Here is a 13,045-nt window from a genome sequence, read left to right on the forward strand (position 1 = left end):
CTTACCTACACACAAACCTACTCCCAAACTGAGACATTCAATTCACCACTCTTTTCTACGGCCCTCTCTGCATTTCCCTCCAAGACCCTGTATGAGTTTCAACTCATAGAATTATACAGCTAGATCCACCCACTAAATATTGTATGTTTTTGAATTCTATTTCTGAAAGCACCAGTCTCACATATAACATGATAGGCAATATCTGAAATGGAGGACAGTTTCAAAAACAGCTTGTGATGTGGGATGTGGACCTGCAGTTGAAAGGTGGGAAGGGCAGAGGAAAGACAAAAATCCCACTGCAGTCAGAGCTGTCTTAAGCATATGCGATGCAGGGTGCAAAGATCCGCTTGGCAGCCCCCCCCCCAAGGTTGCCCAGTCCCAGGCGCACAGGAGGGCGGAGCCGGCCGGCCGCCTCAGCATCTCACTGGCTCTGTTGCCCCCGAACGTGCGGTGCAGAGGTGTCCGCAGCAGAAGAGCCCGCCGCGGCGCTCCAAGCAATGGGTGGGCTCTTCCCCAGACTCAGCTCTCGGCCTGGCGCCCCTGAGAGCCTGGCGCCCGGGTGCCCCACACCCCTAGCAACTATGGGTAAGACGGCCCTGGCAGGTGTATACCCACACCTAACCTACACCCCTTCTGTTGTGCCAAAAGCAGTTCTTTGGAACTTGGTCAATGTGGGTTGTAGCCAATGCAGTAATAAGTTAAAGTCACTTAGAAGTATACTTGTTCTGCTGGTAAAATGTTTTGCACAAGCAAACACTTACGCAAGAGAATGCATAAGCAGGTTGCTGGCAATTCTGTTCTGCGATAGACTACACAACCTGTTGCATGAGTTTCCACTATGGCTACTGTCATACCGGATTCTTGTGTTATACATTAAAACTCACCTGTCAGCTAGCACAAGAGATACAACCCTGCGTCCTGAATGTTGTTGCTGCTCTCCCATTCAAACTTCACTGAAAACCTCGATGTCATGTTTCCACATGAATCTCTTGGTTGTAGCCTGACCTTTCTTTCCTCCACAGAGCAACCAAACTGCTGCCTTTGCTTGGCTTCCTTTTCTTTTTAAACAGAATCACCTAGTAGTCCAATGCTGTGGAATACTACCCCTCTAATGGTTATCCGGGGGTAAAGCTGATCTTGGTCTTATACACGAGCACATAATGGGCATTTGTACACATCACAAAGTTGCCCTTTCTGAATCTGTCCAACATGGAAACAGAAGCAGCTGGTTATCCTTCAAAGAAGATCAGCAGACACTTGGGAAGGTGACAACAGGAAAGGAGAAAATAAAAGAAGTGCCCTGCAGGATCAGACCAAAAAGTATGCCTAGTCTAGCAACCTGTTTCCCCACAGAGGCTACCTGTACCTTCTGGAAAACCTACAAGCAAGAAAAGGTGACTGTTCTGTTGCGCCTTTTAGAAGTGGTAAGCCAGGAGGTGCCACAACATAGCCATTAACAGACTGTGAGTTTGCCTAATCCCCCTTTAAAGCCATCTTATTGGCACCACCCTATTGGTTGACACCAAATTCTGTACACGGTTGAGAGTTGTGGTTTTACCACTTCAGTTGTGGATCCTATGGTGGTGGCAGCCATCCGCCAAATGCTCACACACAATCACTTTGACCAACCAATACTTGCAAGTGTGAGGCTTTGTGTGAGACCGAGACAGAGGTGACAGAAGCAACCCAAAGTCTTCATGGATTATGTCTGAGGTAGTACAACTATTGGCCCAAGGTACATCACAGAGCACAGCATAGGGTTAAAAGATCTCAAATGATCTCCTCAAATGGATGATATTCTTATAAATAATGCGGAGCTAGACAGACCTTTCTCTGAGCTATTTCTTGTGTTCCTAAGCTAGGAACAATGGACATATATTAGTTATGCCTCAGAGATTCAGTGTATGTACACGTTGTAATTTTTAAAACACACTGGTCTACCACAGGAATTTCTCTCTCTCTCTTGCTTTTTTTTTTTTTAAGTACACCATGTAAGCTTCAAAGCCCAAACCTTTTCTAGACCCTCAAGCTACCCAACCTTTCAAGGTGACAAAGCCAAAGACTAGTCAAGAAAAAGTTGGGGAGGACTTGCTCCCCTCTTTACCAGGTGCAGCTATAAAAAGTACCGTAGTTTCCCTTAAGCATCCTTTAGCTCCCACCCCACAGGGACAGTAAGGTAAGGTAAAGGACCCCTGGATGGTCAAGTCCAGTCAAAGGTGACCATGGGGTGTGGTGCTCATCTAGCTTCAGGCCAAGGGAGCTGGCGTTTGTCCACAGGCAGCTTTTCTGGGTCATGTGACTAGCATGACTAAACCGCTTCTGGCACAACGGAACACAGTGACGGAAGTCAGAGCACACAGAAACGCCGTTTACCTTTCTGCAGCAGCGGTACCTATTTATCTACTTGCACTGGCGTGCTTTCAAACTGCCAGGTTGGCAGGAGCTGGGACAGAGCAACAGGAGCTCACCCCATCACGAGGATTCAAACTGCTGACCTTCCACAGCACTACCCACGTCCCTGCAAGGACAGTAGACAGCAACAAAAGTGCAGCTGCTGGTGCTGCTGTTTTGATGGTCAGCGTCATTTTTTTGCTTTTTACTTTTTCTAATATGCCTTGACTTTCTCTGCAAAATGGAAAATACTAAAACAAACAAATGTAACTCAACATGGGGAACCTATCAGCTCCAGCAATCTGTTCCAGCCAGTGGGGCCGGTGGTTGAGGATGATGGGAGTTGCTGTCCAATAATATCTGGAGGGCTAAAGGTTTCCCAGCCCTGATCTAACGTTTACTTGATGGGTAAAAAGGTAAAGGCAAAGGATCCCTGACAGTTAAGTCCAGTCGCAGATGCGCTCATCTTGCTTTACAGGCTGAGGGAGCCAGTGTTTGTCCGCAGACAGTTTTTCGGGTCATGTGGCCAGCATGACTAAGCCGCTTCTGACGAACCAGAGCAGCGCACGGAAACGCCGTTTACCTTCCCGCCAGAGTGGTACCTACTTATCTACTTGCACTTGCGTGCTTTCAAACTGCTAGGTTGGCAGGAGCTGAGACCGAGCAACGGGAGCTCACCCCATCATGGGGATTTGAACCGCCGACCTTCTGATCGGCAAGCCCAAGAGGCTCCAGTAGTTTATTTTAGATGCAATTTTTCTATTACTATGTTAGTAAGATAGCATTATGCAATTAACAGAACAGAATGCTTCTAATTTGGGTTACAAACTTGCTATTGCTGCTTTTACTAGCATCTTGGCATGTAGAAATTCAGCCAGCAATGCTTTTCCCGCTTGAAACCTCTCTGTTTACCTGCCACATTTTTCGTGTTAGGCTGCTCCTAAAGAACCCTTGCATTGAAGCACTAGCCTGGAAGTTACTGGTGACCAGGAACTACATGCAGGGGAGCACATGAAATTCCACATAGGCAACTGGGGAGAGATGAAGGAAGGACAGAGGTGTTCCTGCTCTTCACTGCACCCAGCATAGAAATGATGTGGAATTCTCCATCCCTCCTCTGCCAACCCCCAGGAAGCTAGTAAAAATAAAATAAAATTGCACAGTAGTAATTTATATTTACAAGGTTGTGTTAAAAGGCAAAGGAGCAGGACTAAGGCTGGAGTAGTATGATGAAGATGGGGTAGGAATTAGAAGGAATGGATATATAGCAAGTTACACAACTGAAGACCTCAGGCTATGTGAGAAACTCACATTTGCAGCATGGCAGCAAAAATATGAAAACAAAAGTTGCATCTCAGTTGCCAGACTAAATTACTGTGTAATTTGAGAGCTACTGTACCATCTGATTTATAAAAGAGATCCCCCGCCTCACTCCTCCCCAAGAAGGCTTGCTATTTACATCATGGTGTAAATGTGAAAGCAGAATTGCTTTTATGCTTGGAAATTACTGTCTCTCTCTGTTTCTGATGTAATGAACAAACCAATCTTAGTTGATGAAGTATCCCAGTGTAAGTACTTAAAGAGAAATAAAAGTTTCTTAACTGGGTTATACAGCAGTTCATTTGCAGGGGTTATGAAAGGCTTGCCTAGAATACTTCATTTATGTTAAGTTGGTTCAAGGAACTGTGCTGTGTTGTGGTAAATATAACTTGTATTCTATGAAGCTGGTGGAAGTGAAGCTGATTCCCCACTTTTCTCTTTCTGCAAGTGTTCACTTTTTTCTTTCTTTCTTTTTTGCTGCTGCGCCATTGCTTTTCAGAAAGTAATAATAAAAAAACTCACCAGATACTGCATACATCTGTTATTTTATTAAGTCAAGCTAGGGAGCCCATTTAAAGCTCCACAATTTAAGCAAAAGGAGCATCTGCTATTTCCTTGATGACTAGATTCATGCATTACAAAACTAGCTGATATCCAAACACAGGGTTCCTTGGAGCCAAACAGGCAAAAGAAAGTTTTTAAAATATCAGCACACACAGCGGTAGATGTTGGTGTCAATCTTAAGAGGGGTTCCCTGAAAAGAATGAAACCTTAGCAATGTATTCCCCCACTCCGCCCCCGGGTCAACTTGTCTTATATTTGTTGATTTGGCACAGCACAACAATGAGTACAAAAGCAACTGCATTTGTCTGGAGATTTCATTAATAGTATTTATATTAGTATTTAGATCAGTGTTTCTACTCAGCACTCCACATGCTTCATGTACATGTCACAGGAAGGAGTATACAGCTGAGGATTTCAAATGCTAACCAATAATTCCCTGTACGCATTGTACACATTTAGCAATGGAAATGCCTGTTCTAATTATCATCTTATAGAGGTTGGATAGCCATCTGTCATGGATGTTTTAGTTGGACTAGATGACCCTTGGGGTCCCTTCCAACTCTAAGACTCTATGCTTATATGAAAAGAGAAAAGGAAATATTCCAAGAAAGGGGAGGAGATAAAAAGACAGTCAACAAACAGTGGAACACCACAATAAAAATATATAGTATATAGCCCATTTGTGATGACAAAATTTTCATAGTATCTGATTTCCTCAGCCCTTTTATAAAATTCAGTTGAAAAGTTGCATATTGTTATTGGTTTCTCAACTTAACACATTGCACAGTAATAAAGCAAGGAAACTCTAATGGCAACAAACCTGCTTGATTTGCCAATAAAAATCAGGATACTGACAACTATTAAACCCATCAATCTGAACTGTTTTAACCATGGACAATTCCCAAGGTATTCAAAAGCATGACCAAGTTTCATTTGCCCTGAACACAATGTTTAGTACGGCTCTCTTTTTTAAAAGATTATATATATGGGCCTCGCTCTGGCACCTTTATGATCCTTCAAGACTTTCCTACCATATTTAATGTGAAACATGACAGTCAACAAACCAACAACAACAAAGGATTTCACTTTACGATTCCCCCTAAAAGTTAATGCCTTGTGCAGTAGTATTTTTAAACGGCAGAACTAACAGCAATGCTTGACGAAAGTTATTCTGCTTTGTAAATTAAAGAGACGGATTGGAGAACTTAGTATTAGTTCATGCAAGACATTGTCTTCCAAAAATATTTTAGAGCAGATGAGACATGTAAGTACAAGGTGATAAATAAACCCTTTCCTCATTTGCAGATAGCCCCCTGAAGCCTATTGCCCTAGGAGACTTTCTGGAAACTCAAAAGAACAATGTTAAGCAATATGGTCTATTATTGCCCTGTTCACCATTCTTTAAACATCTGGATTCTTGCACTAGCCACTACAGGAGAAAACATATATATACAATTACAGAATTCCACTACAGGGTTGTGAATGGTTCTAAACCAAGTCAGAGGGAGAAAGCTGGAGAATCATTGTGGGTGGGACTCCAGAGATACTGGGAACATTTTATTAAAGCATGCTCAGGGTGGTTAACAACCTAAAATCTGGTAAGAACATATAAAATAAAATCACTTAAAACCTACAGTGCCTGAATGTTCTTATCCTCTTCTAAAGACTGGGACAAATAAAAATGTCTTTGAATACCACCTGAAAATGGAAGGGATTGCCTAATCTCCCCAGGAAGGGAGTTCCAGAGGGACCACCTGGCCATCTGGAGTAGTAGTACTGCAAGAAGAGCTTTTTTTTTGTAAACTGTGTTTTGGGAGACAAGGAGGAAGGTCCTCTTTCAGGCACTTGGGTCTCAAATCATTTTAGGGCTTTGTATACTAGTGGGTGGCGCTGTGGTCTAAACCACTGAGCCTAGGGCTTGCGGATTGGAAGGTCGGCGGTTCAAATCCCCGCAACGGGGTGAGCTCCCATTGCTTGGTCCCAGCTCCTGCCAACCTAGCAGTTCAAAAACACATCAAATTGCAAGTAGATAAATAGGTACTGCTCCGTCGGGAAGGTAAACGGCATTTCCATGCGCTGCTCTGGTTTCGCCAGAAGCGGTTAGTCATGCTGGCCACATGACCCGGAAAACTGTCTGCGGACAAATGCCAGCTCCCTCGTCCAGTAAAGCGAGATGAGCACCACAACCCCAGAGTCGTTTGTGACTGGACGTAACTGTCAGGGGTCCTTTACCTTTACCTTTTTATAGTAGTGCTAGTATACTAGTACCTTGAATTGGGCCTGGAAGCTCAAAAGCAGCCAGAGCAATGCTCTCATCTTGGAGTGATATTCTCCTCTGGTCACTCTGCTCAAAAGCTAAGCTGCCACATTCTACCCCAGCCATACGGTTTTTAAGAGCAATTTGATGGAGCACACATTGTAGTAATCTATAAAGGAGATTGTCAGGCAATGCATATGAGGAATAAAATTGTGAATTCCGAACAATGAGTTTTGGAAACAAATGAAAACTCAACAATTTACCAATAACTCATTCCTGCAACAGCTGATGTTCAGACAAAAATATTACAGCCAATAACCAACTCAGACTGCACTCCTAAGCCTTCTTACAAAGATGGAAATGCAAGTTAAGCTCCACTAAAATAAGTGAGAACATGTAAACATACTTGCGAGCACACTTTAAGTCTCAAAAATCATACAAAACTGACAGCAAAAGAAGAGGCCCCCTCACAGCCTCCAGTTAATTGTATCTGGGAAACTCCAGGTATCTTTGGTTTTGACAATCTGTCTCAACCCTATACAAATGGATTTTTTACTACATGATGCAATTATTTTTAAGTACTAGAAATAACAAGTGTGTCTCTTGGTATGTGTGGTTGCTCTTAAAGGTAAAGGTAAAGGTACCCCTGCCCGTACAGGCCAGTCTTGACAGACTCTAGGGTTGTGCGCTCATCTCACTCTATAGGCCGGGAGCCAGCGCTGTCCGCAGACACTTCTGGGTCACGTGGCCAGCGTGACGAAGCTACCCTGGCGAGGCAGAGCCGCACATGGAAACGCCGTTTACCTTCCCGCTATTAAGCGGTCCCTATTTATCTACTTGCACCCGGGGGTGCTTTCGAACTGCTAGGTTGGCAGGCGCTGGGACCGAGCAGCGGGAGCGCACCCTGCCGCGGGGATTCGAACCACCGACCATGCGATCGGCAAGTCCTAGGAGCTGAGGTTTTACCCACAGCGCCACCCGCGTCCCGTGGTTGCTCTTACAACCCTCTAAACCCTTGAATCTCTTCTAAGAAATAAAGTCTTGGGGCCATATGAGGCTTTCTGCAACATGTGTTAAAATACAGCTTTGCTCAGTGAATAAACAACCAAATTTATATAGTAATGTTAGTACCAGAAACAGCAACTTTACTAGTGGATACTTAAATACCATTCAAAACCGCACACACATACACACCATCAGATGACTCAGTATTATTACAAACTTGCTTCTAGACAGTTTAGCTTCCTAGCCAAACACCTGGATCCCATGTTAATTTGCCAAGGCAAGCCTTTCATGTGGGAACTTTGTAGCAACATGTCAGTCTGCTGTTTTAGACACCAGATCAATTTATCTACAACAGTTGACTGAGGACACCATTCTCTGTTCCTGCAAGGAGACCACACACCCCTCGACTGTCCCAATTGAAGCGGGACATCCTGGAATTACAGAAGCCACCTCGGCTTCTGATTGGAACCTGGGATGTCCTGTTTTGGCTTCCACAAGAGCACTGCCCCAAAAGACACACATCCCAATTTTCCTCCACAGCATGTTGGAGGGTATGAGATCAGGCCACACAATTGACAACTCCTGCAGAAGCTGTGTTAGAAGAGGAACGGCAACAAACAGAACAATTAAGGATTCACAAGTAAAGTTGATATTACAGAAAATGGAGCTTCAATTCTAGTACCTTGCGGTCCAAGGCTGGGATCTACCCGGTTCTGCATGAACTCAATCCCCAGAGCAATTCTGAGCCACAGAAGGGAACTGGGATGTACAACATAAAACTGGCAAGCAGTATGAAGCCCCTGCATTGACCAGGCGTGCCATAAATTTGAAGGCTCTGGTCTTCTGCCAATGCCTGGTCAACTGCATGCTTGCTGCCCTTTAGATTCCATATTAAGCTTACAGTTCAAGCCTTTTCTCTGCTTCAAGAAACTGAAACTTGGACTAGAACACACACACACAAACACACGATTCAGCTAAGCCTCAGGGGTCAGCAAACTTTTTCAGCAGGGGGCCGGTCCACTGTCCCTCAGACCTTGTGGGGGGCCGGACTATATTTTGGAAAGGAAAAAAAAGAAACAACGAATTCCTATGCCTCACAAATAATCCAGAGATGCATTTTAAATAAAAGCACACATTCTACTCATGTAAAAACATGCTGATTCCCAGACCGTCCGTGGGCTGGATTGAGAAGGTGACTGGGCCGGATCCGGCCCCCGGGCCTTAGTATGCCCACCCATGAGCTAAGCCCAAGAACAGAATGCTGAAGCAGCTCACTTGATGGGACAGAGCTGTAACAATGACCTCTTGGCAGCAGTGCTGTTGCCAATACCATGTACTGGCAGGGGCTAGGTCAGGGGTCAGGAGGTTTACTGACCATGGGCCATGTTGCCGATCCCTGGGCTAGGTAGTGACAAGGCCAGGGCTGGGCTGACAAACGGATGGAGTCAATCCAGTGATCCACCCAGTGCAGCCACCCAGCCCCAACCTCGCCCCTCCCAGTATGCAGTAGCAATGCTGCAACTGGGAGGATATTGTAGCACCTCCATCCCACCAGGTGAGCTATTACAGCATTTTATCCCTGGGCTTGAGGTCCCTCACCTCCTTTGTAGCACACTCCTTCTCACAGAAGTGAATGACAGTAGCAATATGGGAGAAAGCAAAAGAGGGGCAAGCCACTCGACTGCAGCCTTCAAAGCACCTCTGTCCAGCCCTCATGACTGTTCTCTGGACCCCACTGCTCCCCAGCCCTGATCCATTCATTATTCAAACACTTCTGCCTGCATGGAATGTGTCCCTGAGCTGCAAAAACACCATTTGCTTGCCTGGATGGAGAGCTGTGTATATGTGTAGCAACTTCTGACTCTTGTGCAGCTGAAATGTAGCCTATAGTGCCAAGTTTTTGCCCCAGGCCATGCCTATTTTTAGCCCCTGGCCCGGTCCACCACTGGCATGTGGCCTCCAGAAAGTGGGCTGAAAGAGGTTCTTTACCCTTGTACTTTGCTCCTTAAAAAGGTAAAGGGACCCCTGACCATTAGGTCCAGTCGTGACCGACTCTGGGGTTGTGGCGCTCATCTCGCTTTACTGGCCGAGGGAGCCGGCGTACAGCTTCCGGGTCATGTGGCCAGAATGACTAAGCCACTTCTGGCGAACCAGAGCAGCACACGGAAACGCCATTTACCTTCCCGCCAGAGTGCTACCTATTTATCTACTTGCACTTTGATGTGCTTTCGAACTGCTAGGTTGGCAGGAGCAGGGACCAAGCAACGGGAGCTCACCCCGACACAGGGATTCCAACCACCGACCTTCTGATCGACAAGCCCTAGGCTCTGTGGTTTAACCCACAGTGCCACCCGCGTCCTACTTTACTCCTTAAACAGAGGTAAAACCTGCCCTCCCATTGTAATGCCCCCCGTACCCAGTTTTCCTCAGTTCACAAACCATTACAATGATGGGCTTTTTGCTAATGAAAAGGGATTACGATTTCAGGAATATGAACCATTATTTCTGTCCTTCTCAAACCTGATCTTGTCTGAACCTTCCAGAATCATCTTCTAACTTGAAAGAAACGGCTTGTTTGAAATTAGCCTAGTGCCAGGCACGTTTTGCAACTGGCGCAGGTCCAATTGTAACCATGTGGATGTCTCTGGATGCCAGGTTGGCGACTGGAGGAAGCAAAATATCACTTAGAGGAGGATCTAAAGCCCTGAAGCTTGAATTTGTTTTATTTTGGGTGTTTTAATGTGTTGCAAACCACTTTGAGATTTGTTCTTTAAAATATGAAGTGGTACAGAAATGAAAATATTAAGTCCACCAGGAAACAAAAAACAAGCAAACAGAAACGGCGCCTAGACATTCCATTGTGGCGACTGTAACTCAGGTTTAAGGTGCCATTTGGCAATTAGATTATATATTTGAGTTTCTGGCACTGCTAGAGAGTGCTTGATTCTGTCTGTTGATATTAGCCATAATTCTATCACCAGACTCTTGAGACTGCAGTAAACAAAAGCATCTGGGGAAAATAATCCAAACCACAATGCTGAAAACTATTCTCTCTCTTTTTTGTTAGCCTCCAGAATTGATGGTCAAATTATCACCGTGACCCCTGGAAAACCTCTATAATAATAGTCAGTGACTGCAGTAGCAACTTCTGCTAAGGTCTGATTTACAGAGAGCTGTGCTGAGACAAGGAGAAACGCTGGTTTACATGAGAATATTGGGCAGAAATGCAGATCAATGGCAATACTTGTGGTTGGGGTGTGCGTCTGAGGGTATATGCAGGAGAGAAGAGAATTATTTAAAGATATTTTTAACTATTAAGATTTTTTTAGGAATGGTTTCTGTTTAGACATCTTGCTTTCTTTACCAGTTTGGGCAGTTCTTGTGAACATGGAAGCCCAGTGAAAGCAAAAGCAGGTCTGTGAAGTAGGAGATTACTGCAGAACGCTGGGGGAGGGAAGGCCAGAGTTCTTTACAAAGCTTAGCTTTCTACAAGGAACATGTATAAAGCCACAACAGGCAGTTATCACACACATACGCCTCTGAAAAGAAACAGCCCCCTTCTATCTGAAGTGTCTTCCACGTACCACACAATACGCAGATTCTCTTAAGCAAAAAAAAATAAAGACTGTACGTCTGTGAAGAACACCACCACCACCACCAAGAAAACATACTATAGTACAGATAACTGAAAATCACAGTTCCCTGCAAGAATGCATTTGTGAAGGCTGCAAGAGTTCTACTGGGAATCCAGGAAATCTCCGTTTCAATGCATGACCAGCAGAGATACTGTGTGTGTGTGTGTGTTGGGGTGGAAGGATAGCAATGGACAGGATTTAGGAAAAGGGATTCCTGCAGAAATATGCCTGTGTAGCCATATTTCCAAATAACATCCAAAATGCAGAAAAGAGGCTTAAAAAAGAAGAATTAGTACTGCAAAGAAAGACAAAAATATCCAAAAACAACCCTATCATGTTTTTTCTTTGTTAGTGCAATTAAAAAATACCTTGCAATAATACTGTATCCAGTAATTTCCTTCTAATACTATAATGAACATTGATATATTTTAAAATAAAGCACAACAAAATAGTAATAGGGAACCACCAAGCAGAGAGGGCAAGATGCTTTTGCAAATCTGTTGCCAGCATACCCAGAACACACATGCACAAGCCCTCATGAAATCAAATTCAGATGGCTCTCTAAACCATGGAGGATAGAGAATGTGCACTCTGCTCACTATTCCCTCCCCTAACTTGCCCTGTTTCTCCTTACTTGTCTTTACGTCCCTCCTGTTCAAAGGAGTTACACTAAGGGATTACAACTTCATCCTACACTAAGTATCAAGTCTCACCACTTATATTCCACCTATCACATGAGACCAATTATTTCCCCAACATTAATTAATGATGCTTCTGTTACAATGTCTACCCAAAAAGGGTTAAATATGGGAGGATGAAGTGATGGAGCTGACAATTCTGGCCTACCCCATACTTAATTTAACAGGAGTCTTTATACTTACTTCACATAAATGATCCAGCAGGGGAATGTCTGTGCCTGATTTTATTCTGTGTGAATTATTAATACTGGATTTATTTATTTATTTATTATCATTATCGTTAAATGCAATTGTTTTCTGCTTTTGTATTCTTGTACACATAAAAGCTGATCTAAATTTTAAAATATGCTTAAATCCCAGGCCCAGAGTGTGTGCTGTTTAGTAAATGACCTTCCCATGTTTATTGCAGCTAGTAATTAGAAAGAGGGAATTCTTTAGGCTGCAAAAGGCAAATCTCTCTCCCAAACAACAAAAACTGTCACACCTTGGGCCACAAGAGGTGCAACTTAACTGGGGAGGGGGGAGATAAGCAAGCAAAACTAATAATATTACCAAGGAACTTTCTCACAGCTGCTTGAGTGGAGAAAGCCTGACCACTAGTGTGGATGGGGTGGCAAGTTGTCTCACATAACAATTTTTTTTGGAATGGGGCAGTGTTTGATTATCTGCCTCAAGCATGAAAAAGACTTGGACCCTCTCTGTGCTTTCCCCAGCCGATGCACTTATTTCCCCCTCTTTGAAGACCTGAGGGTAACAGGCTATGGGAAAAACTGTTAGGAACCAAGGAGGTTATTTAAACAAAGGTCTTTACCACCACTTCCTTTAACACACTTTGTACTTCACTCTCAAGAAAACATCCAAGAGCTCCAACACCCAACTTGTCAGTCCTACTTTGGCCACTTTTATCAGAAAGTGTCAGGTGTAAGAAGACAAGGGACCACCCTTGTACTTCCAAGTATCCTGTCTACATTCTCAGGGTGAAAGTGGTAGGTGGCACATTAGGAAAGTGCCATTCCATTGCCCTCCTCATCTAGTGCTCTTGAGGCTGAACAAGCTGAAATCACAATTCATCATTTATTACATTTATACCCTGCCTTTCCTCCTTCAGGTGGAATATAGCAGGACAAGAAGAAACCAAGGTCCTATTGAGAGAAACTGCCCCTTAAAATGTGGTC

General features: G+C 44.1%; 1 protein-coding gene across 6 annotated transcripts in view; it reads right to left on the bottom strand.

Annotated features, from left to right (window-relative positions):
• The window catches only part of BICRA (BRD4 interacting chromatin remodeling complex associated protein), a 103,906-nt gene that overhangs the window by 56,889 nt on the left and 33,972 nt on the right, over nt 1-13,045 (bottom strand). The window contains exon 1 of one of the 6 annotated variants that reach the window (XM_053397708.1): nt 885-1,226. The exons of the other annotated variants lie outside the window; for them this stretch is intronic. The gene's annotated coding sequence lies outside the window, so the exon portion shown is untranslated. Of the gene's footprint in view, nt 1-884; nt 1,227-13,045 lie in introns of those variants that run through there. 6 annotated transcript variants of the gene reach the window in all.

The sequence above is a fragment of the Podarcis raffonei genome, chromosome 8 (assembly GCF_027172205.1).
Source record: "Podarcis raffonei isolate rPodRaf1 chromosome 8, rPodRaf1.pri, whole genome shotgun sequence".
Lineage (NCBI taxonomy): Eukaryota > Metazoa > Chordata > Lepidosauria > Squamata > Lacertidae > Podarcis > Podarcis raffonei.